The sequence below is a fragment of the Meles meles genome, chromosome 10, assembly GCF_922984935.1.
Source record: "Meles meles chromosome 10, mMelMel3.1 paternal haplotype, whole genome shotgun sequence".
Classification (NCBI taxonomy): domain Eukaryota; kingdom Metazoa; phylum Chordata; class Mammalia; order Carnivora; family Mustelidae; genus Meles; species Meles meles.
Window position 1 is genome coordinate 100,956,861 of NC_060075.1, and position 22,083 is coordinate 100,978,943.

Sequence of the window (22,083 nt, forward strand, 5' to 3'; positions counted from 1 at the left end):
CCATCCATTTTCCTAACAAGTTGTTCTGTACATGGTAAGTATACAGGAAATAACTTTCAATGGACAGTCTAAGAGAAGATTTGTGAGAAAAGAAAGAAGTATTTTTCTCTTTCCTTTCTAATAGGACTTTGTAGAGAGTCTCCTGAACTGGAAAAAATTATACTAGACTGGTGTCTGAGTTCAACCGGTTTTATTTTATAACTTAAGTTTACAAAATAAAAATAAAGTTTGGTTTAAATAATTTTTATCTACCGGTTACTTGTTATGGTATATCACCTTCAGTACTTGGATCTTAAGGATATTTGATTTGGTCTGTCTTTGGAATTTGAAATCCAAATTATATATTCCTATAATTATATATGACTTAGTAAATTCTGAGTACAAGGTGACTTTTATTGAAAATTAAAATAAAACATTTATTTAAGGGTCTGTTTTCTTTCTAATGTATTACTTTTCTAGTTATTCACAACTTTATTCAATCTGGATAAATTTAAATCAATAGCATATAATTAATAATAAATTAATAATAATAAAACCACATATAATGAAGGTGTATGATAATTTTCAAGTCACTAGTCTCAAATATTTTCTATGCCAAGACAACTGAAATCATTTCATCAGAAATAGTGACTCACTATGGCAATAACTTTCGTTTATTTAGATTCACTTCAGAATGCGAAGGTCAACACAGTTGAAGAAAGATAAATCTTTCAAAGTCACCTAATTACAAAAAAATACATGTAAGATGTAATTTTATTTTATTTTTATTATCATCATTTTCAAATTTAAACCCAGCTTTCTATATATCTAAGTTAGAGAAAAAATCCTGCTTTACTTTTGAGTTCTCTATTGGATACTTTCATCATTTCATAATAAAAATAAATATACTTTAAGACTTTATTAAGATACTGTTTCTCAACTTAAACCTTGTGTTTGATCCAGCTGTCATAAAAAGATATTGACAGATTTCCATCAGATACTCAGTTTGTCTGGAGATGTGACAAATCCCTTCAAAAGTTATCAGTTGTCTCTGTAAAACAAATATGATTTAGTTTTAAAAGTTTAAAACCAACAAATTCACACTGAGAAAGTTATAGCTTATTGCATTTCTCCCAGTAAAGGGAAGATTGATTTTACCCTACTAGGATGTAAAAGCAGGATTGTAGGGAATTTAAGTATTATCTACCAGATGTTGATTCCACTAAGCTATCTTTTTAGCTTATGTTAGGGGCTTTTGATCACAGTTGGCTTGAAGTAAACAAATGGCAAGCTTACTCCGTGCCTTTACTACCAGCTGATGAGCCCTGTCAGGGAAGCCAGAGGACGTGGCAGAGGGAGATCTTGGGAAAGACACCCATGCAGGCCTTCAGCAACATCAAGGACATCAACTCAGTTGCAAGTAAAGGACTGTCGTGTTGGTTTCCTCCATGCTGGAAGACCAGGACGAATCTTAACATTTGCTTTTGGCCACAAAAAGATACTTTACTTCAATACCTTCACCAGTTTACAAAAATAGCACTGGGGTTTGGAAAAGCGGCCCTAAAAATAGAGGTGCTTTGTGTCCAGGTAAGAGCTATGAAGCCCGGTGCTATCCCCTTGACCTTCTGCTGTAAACTCAGTCCTAACTTGATTTGACACCGTGTAATCATAGCAAAAAGAGTAAGATCAAACCAAAGAGTTAAAAAATTAAGCAAAAATGGAAAATAGAAACATACTTTGATCAGAGAATTTTATAAACAATTTTAAAATATAATTGGATGAATTTATTACTCATTCACATAAATCCTCACATCAAGTATTCAGCGTCAACCTGGCTTGTGGCTGAACGCATTTCATGCAGATTATCTGGATTCAGATCCCAGCTCTACTTGTATAAATTTAGGCAAACTGCATACTTTCTTTGTTTCTTTTTTCTTCTGTAATATGGAGATGCTAATCGTCCCTATTTCATGCCCATTGCCATGTGGATTAAGTGAGTTAACATTTGCAAAGAGCTTGACAGTTGCCTGATACCAAAAAAGTTTTGCTAATCATTACCTAATAATCAATTAGGGGTTGGGACAGCAGAGATATGGGGAATTCTTGCCAATCATTACCCATTTTGTGGGTCAGAGGAGCACCGAAGAAGACGCTCTGAGATTGAGAACACAGGGTGATAATGCTATTGATAGGTCACTATCTACCTGTTGGAGATGTCTGGACTGGAAATCATTATTGACAGACTTTCCAAGGGGAGAGCCTGTTTCACACAGGACAGAATTCATTTCTTAAGTTGCCCCTAGCAACAATGCTAGTTCTTCCTTTGTTAGATCTCAAGTAGATGAATTCAAAAGAAACTGTGAAAATTAAGTCTGAATAGAAGATAATCAGGTTTCATCTCATCATTAAAAGAAATGGAGACACCACGAGACTACCACTATTACAACCAATGAGAAAGCAGAACATACAGAAAGTGTTTGGAAAGGAATGTGTATAGCTTTTGCATATGAAATGGTATCATTGACCTCTGCTGGTCAATTCCATAATTATGTGTTGCTTCTCTAATACAGGGCATAGGTTTCAAATCATATGATAGCCTGTTTAGCTCCTGGATTGCTGTCACAATACTTTGCTCCCAGAACAACTCCCATTCAGAATATTGGTGTTCACACAGGGTGAAATTCATTTGCCACACCCCCCTGAGCACAATAAAATTGATAGCCATGTGTGTATTGCCCATTTTTATGAGACATTTTTATTAATATGTTGTCCCTGAGAGATAGATTAAAGTTACCTTTACAGAGAGGGAAATTGAGGTGGGCTGATTTACACACAAGACATCTGGAACCAGAATTCATAACTACTGATACCCAATCCAATGCCATTTCCACAAGACATATATGCGCGTATACTAAATGCAAGTTCTCCCTACCCCTAGCTTGGCATCACATACTGCTTAAATCGTCTAAGATTCTAGGGCACTGCTTTAGAACGATGCTCCTTGTCCCTGTGATCTAGATGACTTAATTGAGATGCCATCTCTCCTTGATTCATAATAAGCAATAGGGGGTTGGGACGCCTGGGTGGTTCAGTCAGTTGAGCATCTATCTTCAGCTCGGGTCATGGTCCCAGGGTCCTGGGATCAAGTCCTGCATTGGGCTTTTGCTCAGTGGGGATCCTGCTTCTCCCACTGCCTGCCACTCTTCCTGCTTTTGCTCTCTCTCTCTATGACAAATAAATGAATAAAATCTTTTAAAAAATAATACAGGAATGAGATACAGATATCAGGGGGATCAGTTTAACATTAAAATAATAATAATAATAATAATAAACCAACACTAGGGGATTCTTTGTTAGGGGATTCCCTAAATCTAGGACCCTACTGCGTTTCCTGCCTCTGTTATATATTCTAAGATATATATATATATATATATATATATATATATATCTCCTATCTCCTCACTTCGCTGTTTTACTCTTGTCTCCCAGGTCTCATTCCAGCTGCAGGGTTCTAATTAAATATGAACTGTGAGCTTCCCCCAAACATGGAGTCTTGTAGCCCAGGTGTTACCTGACTCAGGATGAGGGAGTGATGGGTTCATGTGGGGCTACCAGCTGTCCCCCTGGTGGTGGCCTCTGCATATTTTACCCCTGCTGCTCCCTCCCTGCCCCTCCTCTCCACTTTCTCTTGCTCTTCGCTCATCATTCATGGAAGTTGTTAGGGAAATTTTTCATCTATAAGTTACTGCAGATCTTCTACTAAGACTCTGTGGATGTGGTTGAAAGTCCTGAGATAGTTGTGTTTTTACGTGGCTTTCCAACATCCAACTATGATTGATACCAGATTTGGGAAGGTATGACCTTGAGGTGTTATCAAGTGATTGGCCTTACTTTCTTGAGCTTTGGCTTCCGTGACAAACCAAGACCATGTCACTATTCCATATTTGAGTAGGTCAGCATTGTGGAGGCACATCTGGGGCATCTGGGGCTCCAGGACCACAGGATCAAACTTTGTCTCATGATTATGGAGATATCATTGATCTGGAGCTGCTCTATAGGTTCTAGCAGGATCTATCTGGTCGGCTCACCATAAAGAGTCTCTGTCAAATGGATGTATATTTCCTGAGACTCAATGTCTTCTCCTTCACCAAAAGCTTCTCAAAGATGGAGGCATGCTGTCATCCATCCTTACATGATTGATAAACTTCTTTGCATTCTCCTGAGGTCTCATCCCAGTTTTTGGGCCATACACCAGACTCTTTGAGAGTGAGCTGTGGATACCTGGGAAGGGATACCCAGCAATGATGGAACTTAGGTACTGACAGTCTTTTCATCAACCAGAGGAAGTTTAGAAGACACTGGGTGGGACCTCCTGCTTCTGTAACTGTTCACATTTACTTTATCTAAATAAATGGATCCCGTAAATCCCTACCCAGAGTTTTTGGAGCTATACAGGAAAATGCTACCACGCAGTCCACAGTGTCGATTCTGGGTGACAACAATAGCCCTATTCCACAGCTAGAGGACCCCATGGACTTCTTGAGTGCATATATGGGCTGTATCAACCACTTCTGAGCTGGAAAGAGTATTACCTACCTTATTCCCTTATCTGTCGTGTATTCTATGAGGAAGAAATGCCTGGTCCTGGCCACCAAACACTATTCTCTCACAGAAGTCCACCTGATTCACACTGATGATCAACATATAGAAAAAGCCCACGGAAGCTACGGCTAAGGATGACCTAACAATCCCCCTCCCATTCTTCTCACATCTGAGTGAGTGTATGGAATTGCCTTTGTCTTTGCGTTATTAGGAAATTCACATAAGCATTACTTCACACAGATACAGAAAGAAAGACATTGTTAAATGTCTTCTTAACACTTCTGTGGACTTTTCTGAAATATTTAGAATTCTAATTTCTGGCCAATCCTTGATTGGAATCCTATGGTAAAGAATGAGGAGAGGGTGTCTCCTTACCTGCCCTTGAATGCCTTTAAGGGCACATTTTTTTTTTTTTTAATTCTCTAAGCAACACAGCTTCAAATGAGATGAATCTCCCTTGTCATAACTTTGGATTTCGTTTCATCAACTGCTTTTAATTATAGACATTTTGTTAAAATAGGTTTTGGTTTGAATAATGCATAATTCTAAGTATGCTTTAAGACTATGCTTTACCTACATGTATTTTAGTGTCCTTTATCAGGACACTAAAGCAGCAGATACTGATATAGAGTGAACCATATTAAACATGTTTAATTTGTGAATAAACTGAATTAAATCAAAACTATTTACAGAATTTCCTAAAAGCACATGGTATTAAGGACCAGTAGCATCTGTGCTGGAGATTTACTCTTATTAGCTAATTCTAACAGCAAATAACAGTCTGACTCTTCATACCTCAGGGCTTGGAAGCTTGTCCCTCCCGAGCTGGAGGGGAGGGGATCGTTGTATTGTCCATGTTACCGAGCTGACGTACAGGGATTCCTAATCACACAAAGATGATTATTTTTAACTCCTCACTGGTTGTCCCAGAGAGGTTTCCTCATGTAGCTCAGTGGTTCCTATACTTTATAGACAGGAAAGTTCCAGAAACTTTAAGAACAAATACTGAAAAGTCTATGAAAAAATGGTGTTGAATACTTATTTAAAAAATAAAACAAAACAACAACAACAAAAAACAAAAGCAAAACACGGTTTCATTATCTTAGTCAAAACAGGATTTTTAAGTGATTATTTAAAATTTTTTTTATTAGCAATTTGAAGTATAACAACTGAAACTGGAATAAGTGTTTATTTTCTATTAATAAAATTAGATTTTAACCAAAAACAAAGAAAGAAAAGAAAAATGTGACCTCTGTCAAATTTATTCATTGCTGTGTTTTCATTTTATACAGTCATCTCCCCCTAACTATAGGTCTGGAAATACGTGATATTCCCTCTGATACACGGTCAGAGGGTCAGTGGCAGCCTAACGGTATGTCACAATGTTACGTCTGTTCCATCCTCCTCACCAGGTCTCATCACATAAGTAGCTACCCTCTCACATCATTACAAGGAGAAGGAGGATGAGTACAAGACAATGAAGTATTTTGAGAAAGAGGCAGAGAGAGAGAGATCACATTCATCTAACTTTTATTATAGTGAATTGTTCTAATTATCCTACTTCATTATTATCATTGCTAATCTCTTACTGCGCCTGATTTAGACTGAACTTTATTATAGGTATGTATGTACAGGAAAAAAAAAAACAGTATAAATAGGGTTTGGTACTATCAGTGGTTTGGGCATCCCCTGAGGTTTTAAGACATATTTTGCACAGATAAGTGGGGGCTACTGGATGGGATTATTTATTTTGTTTCATGATAGAGTATGTGCACAGTGAATATATGTCACCCTCGTATACACATAAGTCTACAAGGTTTTGCTTCTTGCTCATTTATAAGGCTGTCATATCTTGGCTTAGATACAGAAATTTGACACGTAATAGAAATTTAACAAATATTTGTTGCGTGAATAGATATCCAAGTAAGGTATCAGCAGATTTTCGAATTCTAGCTGAATCTTTATAGCCTCCAAAATAAGTTCTTCCTCTGACCACTCTTATTCTATACAGATATCGTCTTGGATTCATGGAGAAATTAGAAAAATTGGAACATTTTAGTGACATTTTCAGAAGGTTAGATTGTACGTGGCACTATCTGTGTGTGTGGTTTGATGATCACTGGACCAGGTAAGAATGTCTGTGTGTCTGCATTTATTTAAGTGTTCTTATAATAAAAAATTAAAAATAAAATATTAACAACCTCATATCAATCCCCAGATATTTTATTGACCTTTTACTGGTTGTGAATCCCTAATTCTTTTTTTTTTAAGATTTTATTTATTTATTTTACAGACAGAGATCACAAGTAGGCAGAGAGGCAAGCAGAGAGAGAGAGGAGAAAGCAGGCTCCCTAAAGAGCAGAAAGCCTGATGCGGGGCTCGATCCCAGGATCCTGGGATCATGACCTGAGCCAAAGGCAGAGGCTTTAACCCATTGAGCCACCCAGGTGCCCCTGAATCCCTAATTCTTGAAACCATGGTGCTACAGAAAACCAGGAGATCCCAGCTATCCCAGTGGGGTCAGGCACGTGGTGTTTAGGCATTGTCTTTTTTCATACTTATTTTCTAATGTACTTGGATTCTTTCTAATCAAGAAAAAATCTTCTTTTCTCTGTTTGCACCGTACACAGCCTGGAGGAATGATTTTTTTTTTTTTTTTCAATTAAGCTGCAAGTGGTTTGCTGAAGAGCATCTGAAAATCAATCACGGTACAAGGCACACAGTGTGAGCCTGTTATCTTCCATGATTGCAATTCAGGTACCGAGAATTCCATTTTGTGTCAGCCAGAAAGTTCGGGTGAACTAAGTATCTTTAAAGTTTATAGGTACAAATGAAATTGGCACTTTGAAAAGGACCCCAGAACATAGAGAAAGATGTAGCAGCCCTTTCTGCCTTCAGCTTCTGTAACTATTTTGACAAAGTAGATCTCCCCCAGTTTTAAAGAGAGTGGCTTTGGAGGAGTTTGATAGCTTTAAAAAATGAATTGATGAGAAATTTTGATAAATCACTAAGGTAAACAACAGCTATGTTTGGCAGAAGGAAATCAAGTGGCAGACAGCACAAAACCTGGATTTTCTGACTTACTGCTAAAAACAACAGCTGAACCAAGACCCAAGAACTATGTAGGGATAGAAAAGAATCAAAGAGTGATGTTTCAGTGATAAGCATGTGTTTCTCTGGGGAAGAACATATGACTATAGAGTGTAAAATAAAGACTTTTTTTCTAAAAATGAAACAACAGTAACTTTTTTTTTAAAAGATTTTTATTTATTTATTTGACAGAGACACAGCGAGAGAGGGAACACAAGCAGGGGGAGTGGGTGATGGAGAAGCAGGCTCCCGCTGAGCATGGAGCCTGATGTGGGCTCGATCCCAGGATCCCAGGACTCTGGGATCATGGCCTGAGCCAAAGGCAGACGCTTAACGACTGAGCCACCCAGGCACCCCAATAGTAACTGGTTTTAACTATGCACCCAGGAGCCATAATGTGGATTTGAATCTGGTCCTTACTTTACTATCTTTGTGATGCTGGGCAAATTGTGTTTAGCATTTTGTACCCAATTTCTCCTCTATGAAATGGGAAAAGTAGAAAACATAGGATTGTTAGAAGCATTAAGCAAGTTATATTGGAAAGGTGGCTAAGAGAGTGGGCCCCTGTAAGCACAAAACAAATACTAGCCCCGTTATTACCACCATGCTAAAGGCTGGCTTGCTTCCACATTCTCACCATCACACTGCAACTGCTTCACAGCACTATGGTAGAGAGAAAAGAAGAAAGGAAGGAAGGAAGGGAGGGAGGGAGGGAGGAAGGAAGAGTTAGTAAAACGTTTCACCAGAACCAGCCTACAGAATGGGGAGCATTTTATAAAAAGACACACTATTTCCCTAAACTGGAAAACAGTGGTTGAACAAAATCCTAGATGCAGCTTATTTAATGTTAAAATTATAATGGCCCTCAGTAAAGTAATTTTTAAGAAAACTCATAATGAATTTCTATAAGCGGGGTTGATGAGAACATATATTCCAACTGTATTTCAACTATACAAGAAAATACATTTAGTCCCAGAGCTTTGTCTTCTAAGTACATGCAAGTTTGAGGCCAGAGCTGGAATGGTAACACCAGGGTTGAGGAGATGGGTAGCTGTTTCTGGGATGGCAGAGGTCTCTTGTGTTGTCTGTCCTGTGATTTGTCACTTCTCTGGATATGCTGAAAAATATTAAAGACTGTCAATTTGAAGAGGCATGGCTGGGACACCTATGTTTTATGCCATTGGTAATCGAGAATAGTGTTTATTAAAATAAAACAAACAAACAAACACAGCTGGAGTCAGGAATTAAGGGATTATCTGGCAATAGTAAGTGGCAGATGTGGCAGAGAATGTGGAGTAGAAACCATCAGTACGTGTTGATGAAGCATGTGAATTAAGAGAAAAGAGAAGAACAAAAAGAGGCAGAACATGAACTGGGGCACTAAGAATTACATCATTGGAAGAAGGAAAGGTTGAGCACAGCACAGTGGTTTCCTAAGAAAATGGTGCTTCAAGCCCACAAGAGGACAAAGTCCCTACGAACCTTCTGAGGGAGATCCAGAACAGCTGTGGGGTGGACTGGCCTCAGACCTCAGCAAGATGTACGTTTTCAGTTTTCTGATTAAGCTGCTAAGTTTTCGATGTGTAAGCTCACTCATCTTGGCCCTAGAGGGAGAAATGATTCCTATATGTTCCTCTCCCCAGTCCAGCCCACATTTTTCATATTAGGGTTTTATGTTAGAAATGTTTTTCCTATGATTTAGAAAATGCCCTTAGCTGATATAGGAGGACCATTCTAATCCCAGTCACACTGATGCTCTGACTTACTTTCTTGTATTTTACTTTGGGTTAGGGGTATTTGATATCTCAGCATCAGCGATCATAAAAATTCAGTTGATCTATGTCAACTCTACATCCACATGATATTTTATAAAATGATTGATTAATAATAGATATAAGTATGTGGCTTTATAAAAATTCACATTAAATGTACTGTGATAAGCCAATTATCATTTAGAATTTTTGATTCTCGGGCTACACACTTCAGAAGTACATCAGTATGCTATGATGTGATCGAAGCAATTTATTAGTAACACAGACTTTGACGAGTCACGGGAAGTTCAACTGCTTTGTCATTTTTTAGTGATTGGTACCTTAAGTTGAAGGAAGACTGCTAGGTTTATGCATGGTATAACGTATACATCTGAATTCAGCCCAAAGTCTCAAACTTAAAGTGATGCTTATCTCGCAGGATGGATGGGCAGGAGAGTTCCTGGAGGTATCCACAGCAATATGATTAATGTGGGACACTTCCTAGAACACCCATTAATGTAAAGTCATTAAAATATGTTAGTGATAAATAGATATAATATAAAAGAGAATATAAATTTTGGGTTGATTTTAAGCAAAAGTGGGTCTTTGAAGAAAATCTAACTTTCAACCAGCCAATTTGATCTGAATTCTCAAGTGTATTCTCTAGCTTCTGCCCTCAAAATAATTTATAGGAACACTCTGAGAGTCATGATTTATTTCCATTATGTTTTTTACATTGTATATTCTTAATTTGATTTATTTTGATCACTTTTATGCAGACAATTGGTCATTTGTGTCCTTGCCATTCTTTCCTTTAATGCACGCAAATGCATCCACAACAACACACCACCACCACCATCACCACCATTAACTTAAGCATTCTGAAAATTAATTGTGCATATGAGCTTAAAACAAGAGCATTTGCTGTGTCCTCCAAAAGCAGGTGGATACCCAGTCCCCTTTCCCACCTTGAGCTTGGAGGTGACTTCCCAAGGAGGGCAAGGTGAGGTTTTCCTTGTCAGAGGTTGACCACAAAGCTCCCCCTGTGAGAGGTGTGGGTGAGACAATCCAAGAGAAGATATGAATGAGAATAACACACTGAATGATTGATCTTCTAGCTGATTTTCCCACCTTGCTCGGAGAAAACTAAAAGCCCAGTCCATCCTCAATATTCTCTGCAGGACTGGAGGAGACTATGCTGAGTGAAATAAGTGAAGCAGAGAAAGTCAATTATCATATGGTTTCTTACTTGTGGAGCATAAGGAACATCATGGAGGACATTAGCAGAAGGAAAGGAAAAATGAAGAGGTGGGGGAGTCAGAGGGGGAGAGGAACCATGAGAGACTGCAGACTCTGAGAAACAGAGGGTTGGTTTTAGAGGGGAGGGAAGTAGGGGGTGGGTTGGCCTGGTGATGGGTATCAAGGAGGTCATGGATTGCACGGAGCACTGGGTGTTATATGTAAACAATGAATCATGGAACACTACATCAAAAACTAATGACATACTATATAACAACTAACGTAACACAATAAAAAAATAAAAAGTAAAAAAAAAAAAATCTCTGCAGGAGACTGAAGAAGTGTTTTCCATAGACAATAGATGCAAATATAACAAAGTTCATCCAGTAAGGGAGAAAATGGGGGTTGTAGCTAGCCTTTGTAACAAAATGATAGTTGAATAGTAGCCTAAAACCAATAAGAAAATAAACTCTGAAGATAAGACTATGATAAGATTTTTTTTCATAGTGGGATCAGTTATCCCCATATTATTATTGAAGGAGGGAAGAAAATTGGACCAGTGGCTTCAACATTCTGAAAGACATTTATCCTCTAGAATTTTATACCTAAACAAACTACACATAAAACATAAAGCTAAAAAGAAAACAAAGCTTTTCATTTAATGAAGATTTATAATACATAACCCATGCACCTTTTCTCAGAACATCCTTAAGCACTTTGCTCCAGAAAACTTTGGGGTAAATACAGAATGATGAGGACAAGGCATCCTGGAAAGAAGGGTTCCCACATATTTGAAGATTGTAGCTAGTAATCTGACACCAACATCTGTTCAACAAGCTAAAAGCATAATCTGTGAAGATTAAGAAGGATGGCTAGAGGTTTCCAGGAGGGAATAGTTTTGGTCTTTATGTTTAGCTCCCATTCTAGGACATATTTTTCAAAAGACAAACCTTCCATTCTCTTGAATGAGAAAGCAAGGGATGGGTGGGACATAACAGGGTATATAAGCCTCAATATTAGTGTTTCTGTAGCCAAGTAGGGGGAGGAGCTTACGGTTTCTAATTCACTATATTGATTATCACTTAATATTCATATTTTCAGTATTATCTACCTATCCCTCGACTCAGCTGTGCCTGGGAATCTAATCAAAGCTAAGGAAGAAAAGGAGGACCCAAGAGATCAGTGAAAACATTGTAAAATAATTGAGTGGAAGTTTCTGGGTCTGTATAATTTTAGGTCAACGTTCAAGAAAGTAACTGGAAAGGTAAGAGCCAATATTTAAAGAATGGAATGGTTGAAATGGAAATTTTGGGTGAATGCTTTTGATGAAATAGCTCTCATTCTTTCCTTAGTCATCATAACCAACGAGTTCTCTATCACTCTGCTATTACCTCTCATTGCTGGATTATCTACCTTACTACCTGTCTTCTAACCTAGATTGTTAAAATGTCTTCTTGAATTACAGGAATGATTACTTAATAGGTTGGCAGTTTCATCCCTAAAGTCACTAATTCATTTTCCATTGTGGACTAATTTTTATTGTTGTTATATATTAATTAAACCCAAACCCTATTGACTCCTTGACTGTCGGCCTTTCCACTGTCTGTGTTTACACTGTCCAACTTTCTCCAACTTCTTTTTATTTATTTATTTATTTTTAAAGATTTTATTTATTTGGTAGAGATCACAAGTAGACGGAGAGGCAGGCAGAGAGAGAGAGGGGGAAGCAGGCTCCCCGCCGAGCAGAAAGCGCAATGTGGGACTCTATCCCAGGACCCTGGGATCATGACCTGAGCTGAAGGCAGAGGTTTTAACCCACTGAACCACCCAGGTACCCTTCCAACTTCTTTTTAAAGAATTAACTGATTTATTTATCTGAGAGAGAGCATGAGTGAGGGGAGGGGCAAAGGGAGAGGGAGATATAATTTTTTTTTAAATTTTTTTAAAAGATTTTATTTTTTTGACAGAGACAGCACAAGCAGGGGAAGCAGCAGGCAGAGGGAGAGAGAGAAGCAGGCTCCCAGCTGAGCAAGGAGCCCAATGTGGGACTCGATCCCAGGCTCTGGGATCATGACCCAAGCTGAAGGCAGCTGCCTAACCAACTGAGCCACTCAGGCGTCCCTGGAGATATAATTTTAAGCAGACTCCACACTGAGTGCTGAGCCCCAGGGGTGGCATGGGTTGGGGAGGAGGCTGGAGCCCATGACCCTGAGATCATGACCTGAGCTAAAACCAAGAGTCAACCCTTAATCATCTATCTGAGCCACCCAGGAGCCTCTTTCCAACTTTTATTTATTTAATAGCTTATTTCTTTAAAAATAATTTCATCAATAATGTAGACTATATTGTTCAGCTTTTAAAAAAATGTGGTAAAAATCATATAATGTATAATTTACCCTCAACCATTTTAAGTGCACAGCTCACTGGTGTTAACTCTTTTCACATTGTCATGGAGCACCTCTCCAGAAGTTTTTCATTTTTCAAAAACTAAAACTATACCCGTCAAAAAGCAGCTCCCTATTTTCTCTCCTCCCCAGCCATTAGCAAACTCCATTAAACTTTCCAATTCTGTGATTTTGCCTGCTCTTGATATCTCACATAAGGGGAACCATACAGAATTTGTCCTTTTGTGACTGGCCGGGTTCACTCAGTATAGGATCCTCAAATTCATACATGCGGCAGGTGTCAGAATTTCCTTCCTTTTGAAGGCTGAAAAATATTCCATTGTACATATATACTACATTTTCTTTATTCCTCTATTGGTGGACATTTGAGCAGCTCCTAATTCTTGGCTGTGAAGAATGCTGCAATGAACAAGGGTGTGGAAATATATCTTCAAGATCTTGCTTTCAATTCTTTTGAATATATAACCAGCCGTGGGAGAGCTGGATCATATGATAATTCTGTGTTTAGTTTTTTGAGGACACTATCCTGTTTTCAATAGAGGCTGCACCATTTTACATTCCCACCAGCAGTGCCTGAGTCCCACTTCTCCATCAGCACTTGCTGTTCTCTGCTGTTTTTGATAGTGGCCATCCTAATGGGTGTGAGGTAACACCTCATTCTGGTTTTGATTTACATTTCCCTGATACCTAGCGATGCTGAATATCTTTTCATTTTCTTGTTGGCCATTTGTATATCTTCTTTGAAAAACTATCTATTCAGATACTTTACCCATTTATTAATTGGATTGCTTTCTTGTGATTGTTGTTGAGTTGTAGGAGTTCTTTATGTATAGTGGGTATTAACCACATATCAGATGTGTGATTTGCCATTATTTTGTAATGTGATAGGTACCCAAGCATGCAAAGTGCTGCTTCCTTTCCTAAATTCTCTCAGTCAAGTGAAATAGAAAGTAGTCTTTGGGGTCACCTGGGTGGCTCAGTGGGTTGGGCCTCTGCCTTCAGCTCAGGTCATGATCTCAGAGTCCTGGGATCGAGCCCGCACACTGGGCTCTCTGCTCAGCAGGGAGTCTGCTACCCCCTCTCTCTTTGCCTGCCTCTCTGCCTATGTGTGATCTCTCTCTCTGTCAAATAAATAAATAAAATCTTAAAAAAAAAAAGGAAAGAAAAGAAAGAAAGTAGTCTTTGGACAGTATCCCCATAGGGCAGAATACTGAACTCATGTTCCACACTCCTCTTTCCATCTCAAAGGAGATGCCATAAGTTGAGAATACTCAAATGTGCTGGGAGGTATTGAGCTAAGGTAGGAAAGTATAACAGAGTTTCCTACCTGCTCTGATGCATCTCTTCTCAGTCCTGTGCCTGGTTGAGGCACTATACTTTCTCATGTGGACATCCAGCAAAGAAATCTGACTCATGCATTGTTTTGAAGTCAGTGTCTCCCTGGAGGAAGGAGGGCCGAGGGTTCCCCAATGTACCACTTTGCTGACATCACTCCTCTTACTTTGCTTTTCCCACAACCACTTTTTAAACCAAAAGCAATTGCACACATTCTCACGAGCTTTTCATTTTCTCATAGTAGCTTCTTTATAGGCATGTATCTTGTTTTCTATTTAAAATGAAACAAAACAAAACCCTTGAATTTTACTAGATGAACAGTAATAGAGGTTTCCACACAGAAGTGCGAGAGTTTTAGCTTAGTTTTTTATTCTGTTTGTTTTGTTTTTATTCATAACCATATCCACTTACATGAAGTATAACGTGTATACAACAAGTATAACAAAAGAACAACATTGTGCATGGATACACTCTTTTGGAAGGGACCAGTTTGTCTTCTGCTTTTGTGACTATCATTATACATACCTGTATTTTTATTTGTTCAAAATTATAAGTTACATTATTATTATTTTTTTAAGCACTAATTGTTCCTTTTTGGTTAGTTCTGTCCTTTCATTGGGTTCTGTGTCATGGTGTCCTTTTGTCACTTATGAAACAATTAATTCTTGGCCAGTTTCTTAATTTTTTGCCCAATAAGATGCTCCAGGCTCACCTTGTTTTCTTCTGCCACAAACTTTGTCCAAGGAATGAGCCATTGTTCCAAGAAACATCACAACCTTTTGATTAGTAATGGGTTTCAAAAACTGTAAGGTGGTATTGGGTTTGGTCACTAATATTAGGATTTCTTTGCCCTAGGTCATTTAATTGCCAGATTTAGTAATTTATTTTTAAAAGGGGTACCTCATTTCATATTTTGTGTAATTTATACTTTCTTAAGGTTTCCACCATGTTATTTGGTAGTACATTTTCTATAACTGTTATGTCTTCTTTGTGTAGCATAGCCCTTAGCCTAAAGGTTGTCCTTTTTGACTGATTAATGCTTTTTATTCTGAATTTCACTTTGTTAGGTAGCATGATTACAAATACTGTGTATTTGGTTTGACTTTGCCTAGTTATAGTTTTCCTCATTTCTTTTATCTTTAGCATTTATGAATCCCACTTTGTAGGCATGTTTCTTTTACATCACAATGAGTTGGATTTCAGGTTGCAATCCAATATGAATTAATTTCCTTTTAATAGGGACGCGTGTGTGTGTGTGTGTGTGTGTGTTTACCCAGTGTGGATCAAATATTTATTTTCATTGTTTTTAACTCCATGCTATTAGGAGAATAGTAGCACTACAACAAAATTTAACTGTAAGAAGAAAAAAAATAAAACTGAGAACATAAGAGCAACCTTCACTGTTTTTTCCAAATTCTATGGGACGCATTTATTCCTGTAATTTTCTCATTTCTCATTCTTCACTATTTTTTCAGCCTGTATTATATATAAATTCTTTAAGGACAGAGAGCTTACATTTTAGTATCTTCAAAGGTTTGCTGGCAAATATTTAACAGCCAGCTCTTTGGAGGAAAATCAGATTCTCACTTGATTATTGGCACTTAATGATTTTCTTGATAAAATTACTATCACAACTATCTTGTAGATACTCTTCAATGAGGTCACTGAAGGTAGAATTGGGGAGAGACACACCCATGTTATTATGAGAGTTTAGCCTGGCATATGGCTCATGATAACCCTTACAGACTCTTTTAGGGATATAAAATTAATAAAAATATACAATATTCAATTTGTTGATGATCCTCTATAAGAAATATTAATGGGGGAGTCTTATGCTTTTTAGAAACATTGTATCAAACTATTTTTCTTAACCTACAATTCTACAGGGTAGAGTACTAGTTCTCAAACTTTAATCTACAAATCTAGCATTTCCTAGAGGTCTTTGTGAAACACAGATTTGGGACTTTACTCTGATTCAGGAGCTTGGGGATATTGCTCAAAATTTTGCATTTTTATCAGGATGCCTAGGTGGCTCAGTCAGTTAAGCATCTGCCTTTGGCTTAGGTCATGATCTCAGGGTCCTTGGATTCAGCAGGGAGTCTTCTCCTTCTGCCCCTTCCCCTGCTTGTGCTCTCACCGACAAACAAGTAAATACAATCTTTTAAAATTTTTGCATTTTATTCAAGTTTCCTATAGTACTGATGCTGCTCTTCCTGAATCATAATTTGAGAACCACAGGTATTCAGAAGAATTAAAGAAATAAAATATCTACTTTTACTACTTGAAACTGCAACAGATTCTTCTAATGATGGTATTTTAGAACATAAGTGAAAATATTATTAGAACATACAAGTGCAAATATGCTTTCATCCTATATATTGGAATATGTGGTAGGCAGAATAATGGTCTGCATTAGGCTAATCCCCAAAGCCAGAGGATGATTTAACTCTGGTTACATGAGTAAAGGGACTTTGCAGATGTAATTAAGATTAAGGACCTTGAGATGGGAAGATTATTTTTAATTATCTGGGTGAACCTAATTTAATCAAATAAATCATTAAAAGCAGAGAAACTAAAACAGCCAGCTCAGAAAGATGTGATATAAAAGGATTCAAACCATTGTTGCTGGCTTTGAAAATGGGAAAAAAAAAAAAAAAGTGTGCATAAGCCAAGGAATGCAGCCAGTCTCTAGAACATGGAAAAGGCCACAAAGTGGATTCTTCCCTAGAAACTCCAGAGAGTAATGGAAACTTGCTGACACCTGAATTTTAGCCTTTTGAGATCCATTTTATTTTTTTATTTTATTTTTTTTAAGATTTTATTTATTTATTTGACAGAGAGAGATCACAAGCAGACAGAGAGGCAGGCAGAGAGAGAGAGAGGGAAGCAGGCTCCCTGCTGAGCAGAGAGCCCGACGCGGGACTCGATCCCAGGACCCCGAGATCATGACCTGAGCCGAAGGCAGTGGCTTAACCCACTGAGCCACCCAGGCGCCCCTTGAGATCCATTTTAGATGTGTGACCTCCAGTGCGATAAGATAATGAATTCTGTTTTTTTTAATTATTTATTTATTTGAGAGAGGAACACTATAGCTGTGGTAGGGGTGAAAAAGGAGAGTCTTAAGCCGCACTGAGCACAGAGCTTGAGGTGGGGCTTCATCTTGATCATGAGATTATGATCCTGATCACAATCTGAGCTGAAACCAAGAGAAGAAGTTTCAACAGACTGTACCACCCAGGTACCCCACATTCTGCTGTTTTAAGGCATTCAATTTGTGGTGATTTGTTGCATCAAGAGAAATCTAATACAAAATGTATTATAACCTCTATTTGCCATCCATTTTCTACAACCTTTCAGTATACTTAATTAGGGAAAGTAAGTCTTCAAAGGGAAAAAAAAATGGTGGTAGAAAACAGTAGTCATTCCAACTCTTTACAGCCACTATGTTTCGAAGGACTTATTTCAGAGATTTATATTTATTATTAAGATTTTATTTATTTACTTGAGAAAGAGAGCACAAGTCGGGGGAGCAGCAGAGGGAGAGGGCAAGGCAGACTCCCGTTGAGTGGCGAGCTCAGTATGGGGCTCAATCCTAGGACCCTGAGATCATGACCTGAGCTGAAGGCAGACACCTAACTGAGAGCCACCAGGCCTCCCAGAGGTTTATATTTAATTACATATTTATACAATCAAATGATAGCTTGACAGTTGAAAATAACACTAATAGAGATCTCCATGTCAAATGTCAAATACACATTCACAGTTTTTTATATATTCTGAGGTAGCATGACTGCTTTCAGGAAAAAATGAACACTTATTTTAGACTCTTCTACCTAAAGCCAATTTTTGCTTTAGTGCTACTGCCTTCCAGGCGTCTTTAATATGTTTGCATAAGGTGGTGGCTAATTAATTTTTGTTGGTGTTGGTTTTTCTATTTGTTTTATTTTGCATTTACTTTCATAAATTTATCAATGGTCTTTAGGGGAAAAAATAAACTCTTTTACTGCATCTTTTCCACCTTCTCTGTGAAACCCTCCCTTGTCTGACATTACAGTGGGTAGAACCTGGTCCTTGTGATGGAAGGGAGACATTTCATGCTCAACAGATTAAAGCAGTATCTTAGCCATTAACTTCACCATGAGTTGTTGCATGGTGGCGGTGGTTGTGTTTTCTAAAAGTAGTTCTTAACGACAATGTATTTGTTGTTTATATCTGTTTTACACTAAAATCAGGGAGGAGAATGAACCTGAACACGACTCAAAGGAATTGTTTCCCTGGAGAGCCCAGTTCTTTGACCTGGTCTGCTCATTTAAGGATAACAAACAACCCTGTGTAACCAAACCTTGAGGATTCGGTATTTGCTTGGCAATTGTTGCAAACCGTTGAGCAATTAACATAATTTGATTTTTGTTATTTCTGAGTATTCACCTGATAGAGCAAAAATGTGTACAAAACCAGCACAGCAACACGTTATTTATTGTCAATGGTCTCTAAGTCCACAAATTATTCTGCTTCTTACAATTTGAAAAACTCTCCATGGGTATCTATGCACATATCTGCTACAAGTAACAAATATGTTGAATCCATGTGTTCCAGATGTTATTAAAGCACTCCTGAGGCAAGGTTGCTACAAAATACGTTGATAGAACAGTGAGGAGCTGTCTGTGCTCAGGGGCTCCCCATGCTCTTAAATGACACATCGCAGACATTTTAGGGGACCTTGAAGGATTAAAAAAAAAGTTAAAATTGCCTTAAAACTATAGCTGTGAATAAAACTGGTAGAAAAAAATATATATATCCCAGAGAACAGTAGAGAAGGATGATCTATGTATGAATACTTTTGTTTTAATGTTCCCTAAAATTAATCTATTTTATTTTTCTATGTTTTGACCTACAGCTGTAAGTTTTATAATAATTGTTTTTTATTTTTTACTTAATATTTTCCTCAATAATTTTCCATATTGTGCAGTAGTATTTATTTTTCAATTTAAATTATTATCAAGTACTAAATTTTACAATAAAATATTTTTTTAGAGGCTCTTGCAGGCATATCACAAAGAAAGCAATATCATATCTCCCCCCAGCCCTCACTCACTTGTGTTCTATGGAGGTCATATTTTCACCTCTTGGAAATTTCTTCTTTTATTTAAACCTATAATTTAATTTATTTATTTATTTTTTTAAAAGATTTTATTTATTTATTTGACAGACAGAAATCACAAGTAGGCAGAGAGACAGAGAGAAAGGAGGAAAGGAGGAAGCAGGCTCTCCGCGGAGCAGAGAGCCCGATGCGGGGCTCGATCCCAGAACACTGGGATCACGACCTGAGCCGAAAGCAGAGGCTTTAACCCACTGAGCCACCCAGGCGCCCCTATAATTTAATTTAATTAACATGCTTCTACTAACATTTCTGAATTGACTTCATAGTTTTGCATTTATTGTTGTCTTGCTACTGTGGAAAGTGAGGAGCTAGTTTACTTACACCTTCACTCATGCACACACCTCACATTACTGTGTTTATAATGCCTCCATGAAGGCATAACGCAATTGGGTGCTGTCATAGCCAGTGTTGTCATTATTATGACAATATAATCAAAGTTCATGGTATAGCATGAAGTGAGGTTTGCCTTTTTTTTTTTTTTAAGGTTTTTAAAATTTATTTGACAGAGAGAGAGAGACAACGAGAGAGGAAACACAAGCAGCAGGAGTGGGAGAGGGAGAAGCAGGTTTCCCACTAAACTGGGAGCTGGATGCAGGACTCAATCCCAGGACCATGGGATCATGACCTGAGCCTAAGGCAGTGGCTTAATGACTGAGCCACCCAAGCGCCCCGTGCATTTTTTTTTTTCTAATGCTTTTTGGTTTCCTCTGGAATAAATAATGCCTTATTTTGTTGTTTGTTTGGATTTTTTCTTTGCACTTACCATTAATTCATCTCCAAATATTTTAATAAACGTATAGCTCTTTTTATTTTGTAGACAAATACCTGGCATTCTGGTATCATTGTGGTGTTTGTTTGTTTGTTTGTTGGCAATTAGGGTCTAGCTGCATCATTTCAAAATGAAAATTCAAGCACCCTTGTTCAAAAATCCCATTAAAAGTACTAAAAGATTAAGTCTATTTCTTAAAAGATGTTACATTACTTATAAAACATAGTAGGGTTAATAGTACTGTATGAATTGTGACATAAACATAAATTATGAAAAATTCTGTTATCAATTTTTAAATAATGCAATAAGTAATATTAATTTATTAATATATATTGATTGATTATAAGATTTTATTGGCTTCCTTTCCTGTAAATTCATTTAATACTTCAACAAAATTTATTATTTTACCAGCTTCGTTTTCAATCAATATAATTGAAAATGACTTTGGCTGTTCTTGGCAAATAGAAGATCACAATAATTTTGCATAATTTTTAATTTTGAGAAAGATCTTTCTGCTGTTACAACTGGTACAGAAGCTGAGTCTTTTATAGGCAATGACAAGATTAGAATGCATTTTGATGAATTATTTCAGAATATAAATTTTAATATAAGGGGAGATGATGGTTCTTTTGGGATGATTTTTCTCAAAAGATTTAACTCTTCATACACATCAGTTTCATGTCAGTCTGAACCTAAGCTTAAATGTACATTTATAAAATGGCATAGTAATGCTTCGTCTGTTACCTGTTGTAACTTCTGATGGTTGTACCAGAAATGAAAATGGCTTCATGATTTTTATATAATTCCAAAATTTATGTTTGTGCATTTATTGCTGTGTCTTTCAGGACAAGAACATTTCAATATGAAAATAGTGTTATTTTCTACCAAAGGTGATGATTTTTTAAATTTAATTACATTGTGGGTATTTGTTTTGACATGTTGCAGCAGTTTTAAAAGCCAGAGAAAACTGTCCCAATGAGGAGTGGCTCCTTTCCCAAGGCAAGCTGGCTATCTCTGCAGGAGCTCCTGCTTCTGCTGCCATTGCTGGTACTAATCTTAGCTCAGGTTCTACTCCTGGGACTGGCCCTAATGTGCACACAGAACCTCCAGCCCAATTACTCTGGGCGCAGACTGCCCAAGCTTACTGCCTGTCCTGCCCAGGGCCTGAGCCCACACGCACATAACGCCACCTGGTGGATCCCTCCTGCTTTTATGCATGCTCCGCTGGTCCATCAGACTTCACACAAAACACAAGTGCACAGATAAAGTTGAGAATTTAATGACTGAAAAACAGAGCATAAAACAAAACGCAGGGCTCTTGCAAAAGTGTCGGTGCATACTGCATAAATGGTGTGGCCATGAAGCCAGCCCAAGTGAGGCGAATATCTAGTCAGTAAAACACAATCTAGCTATTCATCATGTTTGCAGCTTGCATCCATTGTGATTGGGCTGGCATTGCTTCTAACTGCTCAGTGCTGATGGCATATGACTCATTAAATAGTTTGCATTCCACCCTAACTGCCTTTTTATTCCCCAGCTACAATCTGGCTATTGCTCTAAAAACCAGCTGCAACATTTTTGCCCTGAAGCTTCTCTTCACTGTCATGAGAGAAATTCCTGCTACTTGATCCCACTACTTGGTTACTGTTTTGATGGATCATTTCTCCTAGTATTCCATGAGAAAGGGTCCATTAGTATACCTGAAAACATGCATTAAAAAATCTATTATGTTTGATTTTTAATTTGATCAAT

The 22,083-nt window shown here is 37.7% G+C and overlaps 1 pseudogene; it reads left to right on the forward strand.

Annotated features, from left to right (window-relative positions):
- The first annotated feature begins 3,560 nt into the window (after positions 1-3,560).
- Positions 3,561-4,554, forward strand: LOC123952121 (annotated as a pseudogene).
- Positions 4,555-22,083: the final 17,529 nt, after the last annotated feature.